Source organism: Ascaphus truei, chromosome 4 (assembly GCF_040206685.1).
Source record: "Ascaphus truei isolate aAscTru1 chromosome 4, aAscTru1.hap1, whole genome shotgun sequence".
NCBI classification, from domain to species: domain Eukaryota; kingdom Metazoa; phylum Chordata; class Amphibia; order Anura; family Ascaphidae; genus Ascaphus; species Ascaphus truei.
The window spans coordinates 195851195-195865434 of record NC_134486.1 but is presented as its reverse complement, the minus strand read 5'-3'; positions in this window follow the sequence as shown (position 1 = coordinate 195865434).

Genomic DNA, 14240 nt, shown 5'->3' with positions numbered 1-14240 from the left:
ACAACAGTATATATATTTTTTCTATTTATATTTATATTACAACAGTATATATTTGTTCTATTTATATTTATATTACAGCAGTTTCTATATATTTGAATATTTATATTTATATTACAGCAGTATATATATTTGTATATTTATATTTATATTACAGCAGTATATATTTTTTGTATATTTTGTATATTTATATTACAAAAGTACTGTATATATATTATATTTATATTACAACAGTATATATATTTTTTATATTGCTGCATATTAATAGAACAATATATTGTATCCTGTTGCTCTACTGTCTCTAATATTTTTACTTACCTGATGGTTTTTCTTTACATTGTAGGGAGACAACTCTTCTGGTGGACAAAATAAGTGAGGAGAATGATGAAAAGAGTGCATTAAGGGTCAAATACACTCTGCAGGAAAATCACAATCTCACTGTATCCGAGACCAGCATAAAGAAGATGAGACGCAGCATTGGATGGAAATATGGACGTGTGAGGTTAGTACAGGACAGTACAGGAGGTAAAAGTGTTGTTTAGAAAACTGTACTGTACCGCTAAAATTATTTATTCCTTGTCATTACAGAGCATACCCCATGATACGGGACGTAAACAAAATAAAAAGAGTGGTCCAGGCCCAGGCATGGATCGACAGTGGAGAAACTTTCCAGGATTGCATCTTCACTGACGAGTCTTCTGTTTCGCTGGAGAGATTTGCATAAAAAAGGGTGCATATCCAAAAACACCCCGTAAAGCTGCATGTGTGGGGTGCCATCTTTAGGCGTGGACCAGGATGCATTGTCATCTTTGAAGGTAAAATATATAAAATATAATGTAGCCTTATGCACTGTACTTTCCTAGTGTAGCCTCGCTGTATGCACTGTACTGTACTATTGTGCAGTTTTTTGAGCACTTTTCTTTTCTTGATATAGGAATCATGAATAAAGCTTTCTTCCAAGACAACATTGTTCCTGAGATAGTGCAATACATCACACGCGAGTTCCCGGATGGTCACCGTTTCTACCAGGACAACGATCCGAAGCACACCGCGTCAACAGCGCATATCCTTGAGCGCGGTATCAACTGGGTGAAGACGCCAGCGGACTAAGTGCGGTAACCGTGTCTCATTTTTCCCCCACTGTTTTTACTGTGTACTGTATCTCTTAAACTAATTGTCCGTTTTTTCCAATGACAGATCGCCAGACTTCAATCCGATCGAAATTGTCTGGCATCAGCTGAAGGACCATATCCGGAAAGTGGTGAAACCCTCCAAAAAGGACGAGTTGTTGAAAGGCATAATGAGTTTTTGGAACGATGAACTCACCGTGGAACGCTGCAATAAATATATAGACCATATTGCGACTGTGTTGCTGTGTTGCCCATTGTGATCTCGCGTAATGGGAAAGCATCAGGAAAGAATTACTGTACTGTAGTATTGTAAGTACAGTATGATACAGGTAAGTATGGCACAGATTTTTTCACTCCTAATAGTCAGAGTATACAGTAGTTACAGTTTTATCTTTACAGAGAGCAGCACCTGCCACCTGGTTACATAGTATTTAACAGTAGTCAGAGTATACAGTAGTTCCAGTATAGACTAGTTTGACAGTAGTACAGTAACTGCCTACTAACTGCTCAATTTTTTTCTTTCCAGAGAAAGCAGCACCCGGCATCTACAGTACAGTAGTACTACACATCACACAATGCCATAATACAGTACTCACATAACTGCACTAATTTTTTGTTTTCTTGTCGTTTCAGGAAAAAAGGGTGGCCTGGGGGGAGGTGGGGTGTTGTGTCCAGTCTAATCTATTTGTACAGTTAAATGTAACAAGAAAAAACCAGGTGCTTACCTTGAGTTACAGATCAAAATGCTTACAGTGCGACAATATAACCAATAAAGTAGGTCTCATTCAGGTATTCAGAGACAACCCTTAATTCCCTTTTGCTTCAACCCCAGAATAGGGATAATCCAGAGCCCTTACAAGATAGTGAAAAACAGACAAGATAGGGGGAGCATGGGATTAAAAAAAATGCACAATACAAATGCAGATAATATACAGCTGACAACGTCTTGGTGTAGTGGACAAGGGGAAAAACTCATAGAATAATAATATACTTACACGGTCTTGTGTAAGCAAATACAAAGATTGGTATATTTTTGGATGAGTCCTGGCTCTTCCAAAGGCAAGTATAGGTAAGTCAATATATATATATACTCACACGGCCCAGTGTGAGTAGTGGTGGGGGGTAGGTATCTTTGGGGTTAATTTAACCCAACCAATAGCTTAATAGACCGGACGTGGGAGATGAAGACGGTGACGGAATGTATTACAAATAAAAGACAAACTTGGTTTATTATTTTATGGTTTTTTATTTTATAGTTTTTTATTTTATGGGTTCCTGTGCGTGGATTGGTTCGAGAGTAAGCGGTTCAACGGGAGTCGGTGAGTGGGTCAAGTAATGGTAAGTCAACAAAAGAAATGTATTTTTTTAAACTTGTACATGTTTTTTTTTTTAAACAGGTGATAGTTTTTTTTTTTAAAGATAATTTCTTTCCACTGTATATATGTATGTCTAGATCGATATTTACATACAGGGTAAGAAATGATTTTGTTGGAAATGCTTGTTTTGCTGTTTTTAAAATGCACTCAGCAGCGCTGCTTATAAATGAGTGTGTTATGTAGTTTTTAATTTAGATAGATGTACACCCCTACAAATCATCCTCACACATCCTCTTTCTATCCATGCTTCTCCTCCTTGCTTCTGGGGATATCTCTCACAATCCTAGTCCCTGCCTTATTCCTACATGCGCTCGTCCTGGCCTGCCAATTGCAACCTCTACTCCTCCTGGTGTCAACCCCTCCAACCTCATACCCATCCCCTGCCACCCTCCCTCCTTTTTTCCTGTGCCCTTTGGAATGCTTGCTTCCCCTCTAACAAGTTCCTCACTGTGCATGACTTATTTCTCTCTCGGTATCTGCTCATATTTGCTATAACTGAGACTTGGATCACTCAGTCTGACTCTGCTCTGAATGCTGCCCTTTCTTATGGTGGCATTTCTTTCTCCCACACTCCGCTCCCTGATGGCAGGGGTGGAGGCGTGGGACTCCTCCTCTCCTCTATCTGCCGTTACCGTACCCATCCTTTTCCTCCCTCTCTTGTTTTCCCCTCCTTTGAAGCTCACACTGTCCGGATCTTCTCTCCTCTCCCTGTCCATGTGGCGGTCATCTATCGCCCACCTACCGCTACTCATCCCCCTTCTGCCTTTCTCTCTCACTTTGAATCATGGCTCTCTTTCTTTCTCTCCTCAGACTCCCCTGTTCTTCTCCTTGGGGACTTCAATTGCCACATTGATGACCCCTCTCTCCTTTGGGCTTCCCACTTTCTCTCTCTAACCTCTTCTTTTGGCCTTCAACAGTGGACTGCAGCCAGCACCCACAAGGATGGCCACTACTTAGACCTGATTTTCACTAAAAACTTCTCTCTCTCTCTGATTTCTCATTTTCCCCATTCCCTATCTCTGACCATCACCTCATCTCATTCTCTCTCTCTCGCTTCTCCCCTTCTCCACCTCCATCTACCCCCCGGTTCTGTAGAAACCTGCGCTCTATTCACTTACCTGACTTTGAGTCCACTTTACGCTCCTCCCTCTCCTCTCTCAGCTCTGCTACAGACCCTGACAACCTGGTCAGGAACTACAACTCTGGCATGTCCTCCTCTCTTGATCTACATGCCCCGCTTTCTCTCTGCCGCCCCGCTTTCTCTCTGCCGCCATCGCCCTTCTAACCCTAGACCCTGACTAAATTCCCACACGCGCATGCTGCGTTCCTCCACTCGTTCCTCTGAACGCCTCTGGAGGAAATCTCAATCTCTCACAGACTTCCTTCACTACAAATTTATGCTATCCTGTTTCAACTCTGCCCTCTCACAAGCTAAACAAGCCTACTTTTCTTCACTAATCAACATGCACAAGTCGAATCCACTCCGACTGTTCTCTGTCTTTGATACTCTACTCAAACCACCCTCAGCTGCCTCTCCTTCCTCCATCTCCGCTCAGGACTTTGCTGACTATTTTAAGGAAAAAGTGGAATCCATACATCAGAACATCTCCTCTGTTTATTTCCTCCCACCCTACACTTCTTCCTAACTCTCCTTCTGCCTTCCTTGACTCTTTTTCCACTGTCTCAGAGGAGGATGTGTCGCTGTTGATTGCCTCTTCTACTTCTACCACCTGCCCTCTTGACCCCATTCCCTCCCATCTCCTAAAACCTCTTGTTCCTACTATAATCCTATGCTCACACACATTTTTAACTCCTCCCTCTGCTCTGGAACCTTTCCATCCTCCTTCAAACATGCAACAGTTACTGCACCGACACACTTTATTCGAGCAAATACCCAGTATGTACCTGGCAGATACCTGGAATGCGCCGCTCCTCACCTCTGACAAGCCCCGTTGCGTTTGCCTTCCCAGCCTGGGTTCATGCCTGGCTGATGGGCGGCTGATCTGTTAAATGATAATGATTAGGATTTAATAGGCTGCAATGCTTCGCGTGTCTACCAGATGGCATAAATTCATGAATTGTAATGCAGTATATATATATATACTGTGCAGTATTGCAGCCAGCGGGAATAAAATGCTTCAATCCCTGCCTGAAAATACCTCAATGCACTCGGGCAGAAAACAGTCACAAACCTCAATACACCCGGGTATACCCGAATTCGTGGGACTAGCCGAGCTCGAATAAAGTGTGTCGCCAGTGTATAGACAAAAAAGACACAGCGCACAACGCTCATAGTGCATGAAACAATATAATAAAATGTACAATAGAGCAAGGTGAGTAATGTGCGTACATCAAAATAGATAATCATATGCAGTTAGGGATAATGTTACCCAACGCCTCAGGAAACCGGTAGGAGTATCCTCACAAGGGTTAAAGCGCTGATGTCTCGGATGCAGGATCCTATTGGTAAGTAGGTAAGTAGAACGCCTCTAATAAGTTCTTTTTCCCCAGAGCACGAGTCCAAAACTACTGCTGCCACTTGCAGTTCTTTGCCAGAGCACAGCTCCACACCGGCCGGGTTCTCTCACTCCCCTCTGTGTAGAAGCACTTCCGGGTCGATGACGTCACCGCGGGGGGGAGCGCTGGTAATGGCGCCGTACAAACTCGATCTGCTCAGGTAGTGGGGTAGTAAATTAGAGGTTGAGCTCTTGACCAGTCATCCAACGCGTTTCGAAACCCGTGGGTTTCTTCATCAGGGAATGATTCCCTGATAAAGTATAAGAAACAGGGCTCCACGGAATTTTCAAGATAATTTTTTGCCAATAAATTGACTGACGTTTCAGCCACAATAACCGCTACAGTGATTAATGGGTTAGGGGACATTACATTGGCTATTTTTATGCTTGTGTTTGTTTTTCAGCACCGGAGGGCATGGACGGTGATGAAGATGAGGATGGTCTTCATCGTAGTTGCCGGCCAAGGGTGAGTGCAAGACGTATTATTTTTATTCATGTATTTTTTTTTTTTTTTTTTGTAAATATTTTTCCTTTATTGGTGTCATACATCACGAGGGTACATAATATCGATACTGGCTCGCAGGCCAACTTGTAAATACGGCGCAGTGCATGTACATGGCATAGAAGGGGTAAATGACACTCAATAAACCCTTTTTCCTGCTTTCAATAGTGAAAAAGAGAGGGGGAGACGAAGGAAAGGTGGATAGTTGGGAACGACTTTGGAGAAAGAGGGGGGGGGGGAGGGGTTAGGGTTCGGCGGCCGTAGGGGGGGGAGGGGGGGAGGGGGGTCGCTGAGGGGCTTATGTGGGGGTTGGAAGCCCTATCCAGGGTTCCCAGGTAGAATAGAATTGTGGGGTTTTTTGCTTTAACATTGCCGTCAGTTTTTCCATGTTCATAATTCCGTCTATTCTGGAAATCACGGTTCTTCTAGAGGGGGCTTTAATTTTCTTCCATGCCGCCGCGATACAGCATCTCGCAGCTGTCAGTATTGCTGCCGCGAGTCTGGCCGCCGGGGCAGGAAGGTCGTCAATTGGTTTTCCCAGCACGTAGGTCAGCGGGTCCAGGGGTATTTCTATATCCAGGGTCTCGGTCAGGAGGCCCTGGATCCGGGACCAGAATCTTTGGATCTCCGGACATGTCCACCAAATATGGGGCATGTCCCCCCTTTGACCACAACCTCTCCAGCATTCGTCTGAAGTGCCTGGGTAGATTTGGCTCAGTCTACTCGGGGTCAGGTACCAGTGGAATAATATTTTATAGATGTTTTCTTTCGTGACGGAACAAATTGAGGTTTTGGTGGCTGCCTCCCAAATATCCTCCCAATCCTCAAGGTCCAAGTTGGTGTTTAGGTCTTCATTCCATTTCTGCATGTATTGATGGTTAGGGGGGGGCTGAGATGCTTCGAGCGTTTTATAAATTTCTGATATGAGGCCCTTTTGGTATTTGCCTTTGAGGCAGAGGGTCTCGAATCTAGAACGCGGCGGGAACTTGAGAGTAGGGGATTGGGTTCTTAGGAAATGTCGGATCTGGAGGTATTGGAAAATGGGCAAGTTGGGGGACGTGAATGAGGTTCTTAATTCTGGGAGGGACATGGCCTCATCTTTTTCCAGCAAATCCGCAACCACTCTGATGTTTAAGCCTTGAAATTGGCTGAATTGGAATCGGGCGCATCCGGGTGGGAAGTCCGGGTTCCCGAATATGGGGGTCAGTTGAGAGGGGGTTGAAGCTAGGCCATATTTCCCTTTGGTTTTTAACCATGTCGACCTCGTGCATCTCATTGCCCCGAGACCAAGTCTCAACGATTTCCTGTTTTTGAGAGCTGGGGACCACAGTAGGGTCGGGAGGGGGTTCGGGAAAGCGTGGTGTGTCTCGATTTCCAGCCAGCAATTGGTGTCGGGGGAGCTGTTCCATACTACCGCCTGCCTCAGTTGGGCCGAAAGGTAGTATCGGAGTATGTCCGGGGCCCCCAGACCACCTCTCGACCTCGAGGCTAATAGGACCGATCGTGGGACCCTGGCTCTACGTTGTTGCCATATAAATTTTAATATATGGGCCTGGATATTCCTTAGTTCTGCTAGTGGAACAGGGACGGGGAGGGTCTGAAAAAAGTAGAGCAGGCGGGGTAGGATGTTCATTTTGGTGGATACTATCCTTCCGAACCAGGAGATCTGGTGGGATAGCCAGGACTCAAGATCTTTTAAGATCTGGCGGAAGAGGGGGGGGTAGTTAATTTGATACAGCGAGTTATATGAACTTGCTATTTTGATTCCGAGGTACTTGATGTGGGAGGTGTTCCATTTATAATTAAATTTCTGTTGTAGGGCTGACCATACGGGGTTCGGGAGGGAGATGCTAAGCGCCTCTGACTTGTCAGTATTGACTTTATAGTCTGATAGTTGGCCAAATTCTTCAAGGAGTTTTTCTAAGTTAGGGAGGGAGGTGAGGGGGTCTGACAGAGTGAGAATTATGTCGTCGGCGAACAGGGATATTTTGTATTCCCTGTCTCCGATTGGGATACCTTTAATAGTGGGTTCAGTTCGAATTCGGGCGGCCAGGGGCTCTATGGATAGGGCAAATAGTAAAGGGGAGAGGGGGCAGCCTTGTCTGGTGCCGTTTTGAATTTTTATTGGGTTGGAGCGGCCTCCTGGGAGTTTTAGTAGGGCTGTTGGATTAGTATAGAGGGCCTGGACGCCGGTAAGAAATGGTCCGGAGAAGCCGAATTGGCGCATCGTTTGGTCTAGATAGGACCATCTGATGCGGTCAAAGGCCTTCTCCGCGTCGAGACTTAGTATCAGGGCCTGGGATTGTTTGAGGTGCACGTGGTCTATAATATCAATAATTTTGCGGGTGTTGTCAGAGGCCTGTCTTCCTGACACAAATCCCACCTGGTCTATATGAATTAGCCTTGGGAGAATAGGATTCAGCCTGTTTGCTAGGATTTTGCTGAAAAGTTTGAGGTCAGAGTTTAGGAGGGATATTGGGCGGTAGCTGGCGCATTGAAGGGGGTCTCTACCCTCTTTATGAATAATAGCCAGATTGGCTGCTGACATAGTGTCTGGGATCTGTTGGTCTTGCATAAAGGAGTTGTACATTTCTAGGAGGTGGGGGGACAGGGGGCCTACAAATTTTTTATAGTACCCGTTGGAAAATCCGTCGGGTCCGGGTGTTTTAGCTAATTTAAGTGAGGATATCGCTTTTTTTAGTTCCTCTAGAGTTATTTTCTTGTTTAAGAACTCAAGTTCTTCTTGAGTGAGGGATGGGAGGTTGCATTTGGATAGATAGTCGGATGTATTTTTGGCGATATCTTTTGGCATGCTAGTTGGGTGGAGATTGTATAGATCTGTGTAGAACTCTGCGAACTCATTCGCGATGTCCTTCTCGTTATAGGAGACTAGGCCGCTTTTAGTTCTGATCTTTGTGATCTGGGACTTTGTCTTCAAGCCTCTTAATTTGGAGGCCAGAAGTTTGTCCGCTTTGTTGCCCCTATCGTAGAACCGCTGTTTGGTCCATTTCAGGGCTCTCTCTACCTCGTCAAGTTGCAACACTTTTAGGTCGGATCTCGCTTTCTCAAGTGTTCTGAACACCTTTTTTGATAGGGATTGTTTGTGTGAGTGCTCTAGCGCTAGGATTTTATCTGTGAGTTCCTTCTGGGCTCTCTGTTTAAGTTTCCTCTTGTAGGAGGCTATTGATATAAGTTCCCCTCTGATAGTGGCTTTGTGGGCCTCCCACAGAGTTGCTGCTGAGGGCACTGAACCTTTGTTTATTTGGAAGAAGGTGAACAGTTTTTGTTTCACTGTTTTGACTACTAGTGGGTCGTTGAGAAGCGAGTCGTCGAGTTTCCAATTGTATGTTAAGGACTTGACGAAAGGTAGAGAGAGGGTGAGTACGATAGGGGCATGGTCGGACCACGTTATTGGGCCTATTTCGGAGTGGGAGGATGCCTGGAGTACATTATTGGTGCCCAGAAAATAGTCGATCCTCGAGTAAGACTGATGGGGGGTTGAGTAGAAAGAGTAGTCTCGCTGACCCACGTGCTGGGCTCGCCAAATATCCGTCAGAGAGTACTCCCCGAGGATATCTTGAAATTTTTGGGCTTTTGTCTGTAGTTGGATGGAATATGGGGCAGTAGTTTGGCCTGATCTGTCTTGGGCTGGGTTAAGTACCATATTTACGTCTCCGACTAGGAGAAGGGAAGAGAGCGTCGGTTGGTCGAGGGTGCTAAGGAGGTTCTGTAGGAATTGGGTTTGGTTGGCGTTTGGGGCGTAAATATTTAGGATGGCTAAGGGGGAGCCTGAAAGCGTACCTTGGAGGAGTATGTACCGTCCCTCGGGGTCCTTAGTTACTGTCGTCAGGGCAAATGGGATGTTGTTTTTAATCAGGACGGCCACCCCTCTTTTCTTGCTGGGGGAGGAGGCGAAAAACGCCTGGGGGTATACGTGTTTAAATGTGTTTGGCGGGTCTACATTGTTATAATGGGTTTCTTGGATACAAATTATATCCCCTTTAGTTTTTTTAAATTCTTGAAGAGCTAGTTTGCGTTTGCGAACCGAATTAAGGCCTTTGACGTTCAGGGAAATAATTTTGATCGATGCCATCAGTGTGGGGGGGGGTCTTAGGGGTAAGCCCCTGTCCCTGAATTGTTCCCATGTCAGGGTTGGTTCGTGCATCTGTTTGGGCCTGTGGGGGGTAGTCTTTAGTGGTCCCACAAGGGGAATTGGGTGGAGGTCGACGGGGGGAGGGTGGGGTGGTGGGGGAGAGGTGGGGGGGGGGAGGACACAAGAGGACAAGAAGGAGAATGGGCTGTCTTGGAGCCCGAAAAAGGTTCCTCTTGACATTTTGATGTCAAGGGAATGGGGAATAAAAACCCCTGGGAGAACTTTCGGGGCGTCACTCACGGACCGTAGCCAGAAAGAAGGGTCCAGCACCCCCACCTCATTGCTTATGGGGGGGGGGGTCCCTTGTAGGGGAGGGCACCTCTGGCTTATGGAGGCCTTACTCTCCTTTGGTTTGGGCCATAGACAATCTTTTACATCTTTAGTAAACATTGTTGGGGAAGGGTGAGGGGTGGGGGGGTGGATGGGGGGGGGGGCAAGGGGGGGGTAAGGGAGGGGGGGGAGAGGGGGGGGGGAGGGTTGGGGGGGAGGGTTGGGGGGAGGGAGGGGTGGGGGGGGAGGGGGGAAGGGCAGTAGGGGTAGGGGTGGGGGGGGAGGGGGGGGGGAAGGGGGGGAGGGCGGAGGGGGTGGGGAGGGGGGAGGGGGGAAGGGCGGTGGGGGTAGGGGTGGGGAGGAGGGGGGGAGGAGGGAGGGGGGAGGGAGGGGTGGGGGGGGGGGAGGGAGGTAGGGGTAGGGGTGGGGGGGAGGGGGGAGGGGGGGAGGGGAGGGGGGGGAGGGAGGTGGGAGGAGGGGGGGGGAAGGGGGGGGGGGTGAGGGGATAGGAGGGAGGGGATAGGGGGGGAGGGGGGGGGAGGGGGGGGTAGAGGGCAGGGGTACACGGGGTAGGGGGGGGAGTGGGGAAGAGTTAGGGAGAGGGGGGGGGGGAGGATGGGAGCATATAGTATACACATAATTAGCATCTAGATTAAACAATGCTCTCGGGGGGAGTCCTCCTCCCAGTCCAAGATTTCTCTTGTACTTTGCTAGTATCAACTGCTCATTGGATATACGATCAGACGGTGGTATATAGCAGTATAGGTTGGGTTGACATAAGACATTTCTCCTCTGGGGGGAGGGGGGGAGCATATAGTATACATACATTTAGCAGCGAGTTTAAACCTTGCTCTCTGGGGGGGGTCCCAATCCTAGGCCAAGGTTTCCCTTGTACATTACTATTATCAGCTGCTCCTTATATACACATTCAAACATTGGTATATAACAATACATGTTGGTTCGACATAAAACATTTCTCCTCTGGGGGGGGGGGAGGGGGGGGATAGGTGGGGGGGGGGCGCCCTGGGGCAGGGGGGGGAGCATACATTGTTCGTGTACTTAACAGGGGATTTAAACAGTGCATTCGGGAGGAATCTCAAACCTAGGCCGAGGAATCTCTTACAGAATGTAATTTTCTTCTATTCAATCAGTAGTTGTTCATATATTGGCATATATCTATACAAGCTGGATAAACATAGTATAGGTCTTCGTTTATGGTGGGAGGGGGGCAGGTGGGAGGGGGGCAGGTGAGGGGGGGGGGAGAGCTATTCGCGACGGGGAGGGGGGCGGGAGGGAGATTTGGGGGGGTATCTTACATGGTGTTTAGTCTGGATATTGAGGGGGGGGGGTAGAAGGGGAGGGGGGGAAGGGGGGACATATTATGTATGTCCTTTTCTATTGTTTGGGGTTAGCCTCCGAGGGGGTCTTAGTTTTGGGTCGGGGCGATGGTAGGGGGTGTATAGTTGTAGCTTACTGAGGTTTTTATAGTATGTGTACTGCTGTGGGGAGAGCTATAGTGTCTAGTGCTAGTCCGGACCAGTTCAGGGGGGGGGGGGGTGTATATATGGGGTGAAGAGGGGAGGGGGTGGAGGGGGGACCGGGTGGTTCAAATTGGGACCATACAATTGTGGGTTCAGTTGGGAGCCATATAGATCTGGGGGGGAGCTTCAGTAGAGGTGCACAATTGAGACAAGACCTTGAAGGTATACATCTTTGTTTTGGCGGGGAGAGGGGGGGGGGTGTGGCTTGGGGGGGGTCGCGGTAGACTGGGGTAATAGGGATTCCATGGGGGATATCCGGGAACATCACTTTTATCGTAGGGAGAGAAGGAGAGAGAGGGGGGGGGGGGGGAGATTTCTGTTCATACAACCTGCCACTTGCGGGAGGGGGGGGGGGGGATGCCTCTGGGAGCGGATCACGGGATGCAGTGTCCATAGATGAAGTCTCTGGTTCTGCTGACTTGATTCACGGGAATCTTTAGGTTGGGGATCCGGTGCGCCTCTTGTCCATCAGGAGCGCCGACCGGACGTGCTTGTGGAGGTGTGCAGCAGCCGGACCGCGTCTCCGGAGCTTGGGTCTCCATAGATGCAGCCCCGGGACGCGTGAGTGACGCGAGAGGGACTCGCCCCGCAGGGATCATTGCGGATGCCGTTTCTTCCCGCTGCTGTCCGAGACACCGCGGGAGGAGCCTCGGTTCCCCTCGGACTCAGGGGGGGGCGGAAAAGGTAAGTGGACATTTAGCGTATAGGGGGGTGGGGAGGGGGGGGCTAGGGGGGGGGAAGGGGGGTATGGGTGGGTTATGAGGAGATGGTGGCGGGGGGGGGGGGGGAGGGGGGAAGAGTGGTGGGGGAAAGGGAGGAGAAGAGGGGGGGTGGTGAGGGGTGAAAGAGGGGCTGGGGGGGGGTCGGGAAGGGGGGGATAGTTTCGTGGGGTGTAATCTAGGGGACCTCGTGGTCAAAGGGTTGTTTTATTCATTGAGGGTTCTTGTGTTGGGTATTTGCTGATGTCTTTAGGGCCTCTGGTTCAGTGTAGGATGACTGTGGGGGCCTCTTGTGGTTTTCATGGGTCTTGCAGTTGGCTGGATCCTCAGGGTTCACCGGAGACGCTGACTCGCTAGTCTCTCCGATGTTCGGGGGACTTCTTGGGGGGTCATCTCCGGCGTCTCCTCAGTGCTGAGGCGGTTGCTCTTCTGCGGTGGGAGAGGGATCCCCAGCGCTTTCAGAAAGTCCTTAGCGCCTTCAGGGGTTGTTACTGTGTGGTGGCGGCCATTGCGGAGCACCACTAGTTTGAAGGGGAATCCCCATCGATACTTTACCCCCTGGTCCCTGAGATAGGAGGTAAGTGGGCGCAGCGCATTTCTTTTATTCATTGTTATTTGGGAGAGGTCGTTGTAGAGTTGGATTTGTACCCCATCCATGGTCACCGTTCTCAGTTCTCTGGCCGCTGTCATGATGCGGTCTTTAGCAGAGTATGCGTGCATTCTCAGCACCACATCTCTGTGCCGGTTTGGGTCCGATGATTTCTGGGCCAGGGCTCTGTGGGCACGGTCTGTGTGTAGGTCGTGATCTGATAGATCAGGGACGAGCTGCAGGAAAAGTCTGCGGAGGTATGGTTGGAGTTCTTCGTGGGTGATAGTTTCAGGGATATTTTTGAGGCGGATGTTCTGCCTCCGTTCCCTGTTCTCCATATCCTCTAGTTTGTCTTGTATGTGTCGGATCGCATCTCCGCATCTCAGAACCTCTTCGTGAGTCTCAGCCTGCTCGTTTGAGACTACCTCCATCTTTACTTCCAGATCTTCTGTCCGCTCCGTCAGTGCTTCCACTTCTGCTCGGATGGTTTGGAGGGCCTTTTCCGTGTCCTCCTGAACTCCTCTCCTCATTTTAATAATTAAAGCGTCAAAAAAATCTTTATTTAAGACGGGGGGATCTGAGTCAGTCGGGCTCTGTCGGCCGCTGCGCACCTCGTGTTCTGGTTCTTCACCGGCGCCATCTTGCTCCTCGGGGTTGATCTCAGCTAGGCGTTGGGCCGGAGGGAAGAACTTGGTGACGGGGCATTGGCTCTTTCTCTGCGGCTTCCCTGCCATCTCTCCAGTGTTTGTTCTCGATGTGGGGACGATTTTCAGGGTTTTTGAGGTGTGGGATAAGCTTATTCTGATGTCTGTATTGGTGAGGGCGCCGGGAGCTCTTCCACTAGCAGACCATCGGCTGTGACGTCACCGGAAGTCTCCTTTATTCATGTATTTTAAATGGGCAAATGCACTATTATCCATATGTGGATAATAGTTATTTTGACCATTACTATTACTGTATGTGTTAGAGGGTGGGTTGAATTTATTGAAATGTATTTATGTGTTTTTAATAATGTTTTGGGGGGCACAGAATTGGTACTGCAGGCAAGCGGGGATCCAAAAAATTACATATATGTATTGTATGTTAGGGAGTTATAGGGGTTGTTGGTGTGTGTGTGTGTGTGTGTGTGTGTGTGTATATATATATATATATATATATATATATATATATATATATATATATATATATATATATATATATATATATATGTATGTATGTATGTATGTATGTATGTGTATATATATATATATATATATATATATATATATATATATATATATATATATATATATATATATATATATATATATATATATAGTGGGTAGCGGGGGTGGGTGCAGTGGTTATTAGCCCCAAAGGTGGGTGTTTAGGGCTTACGGTGGCTATCAGGAAGGTTTAACCCATTGAGTACCGTAGCGGTATTAACTGCAACGATAATGAAGGGGTT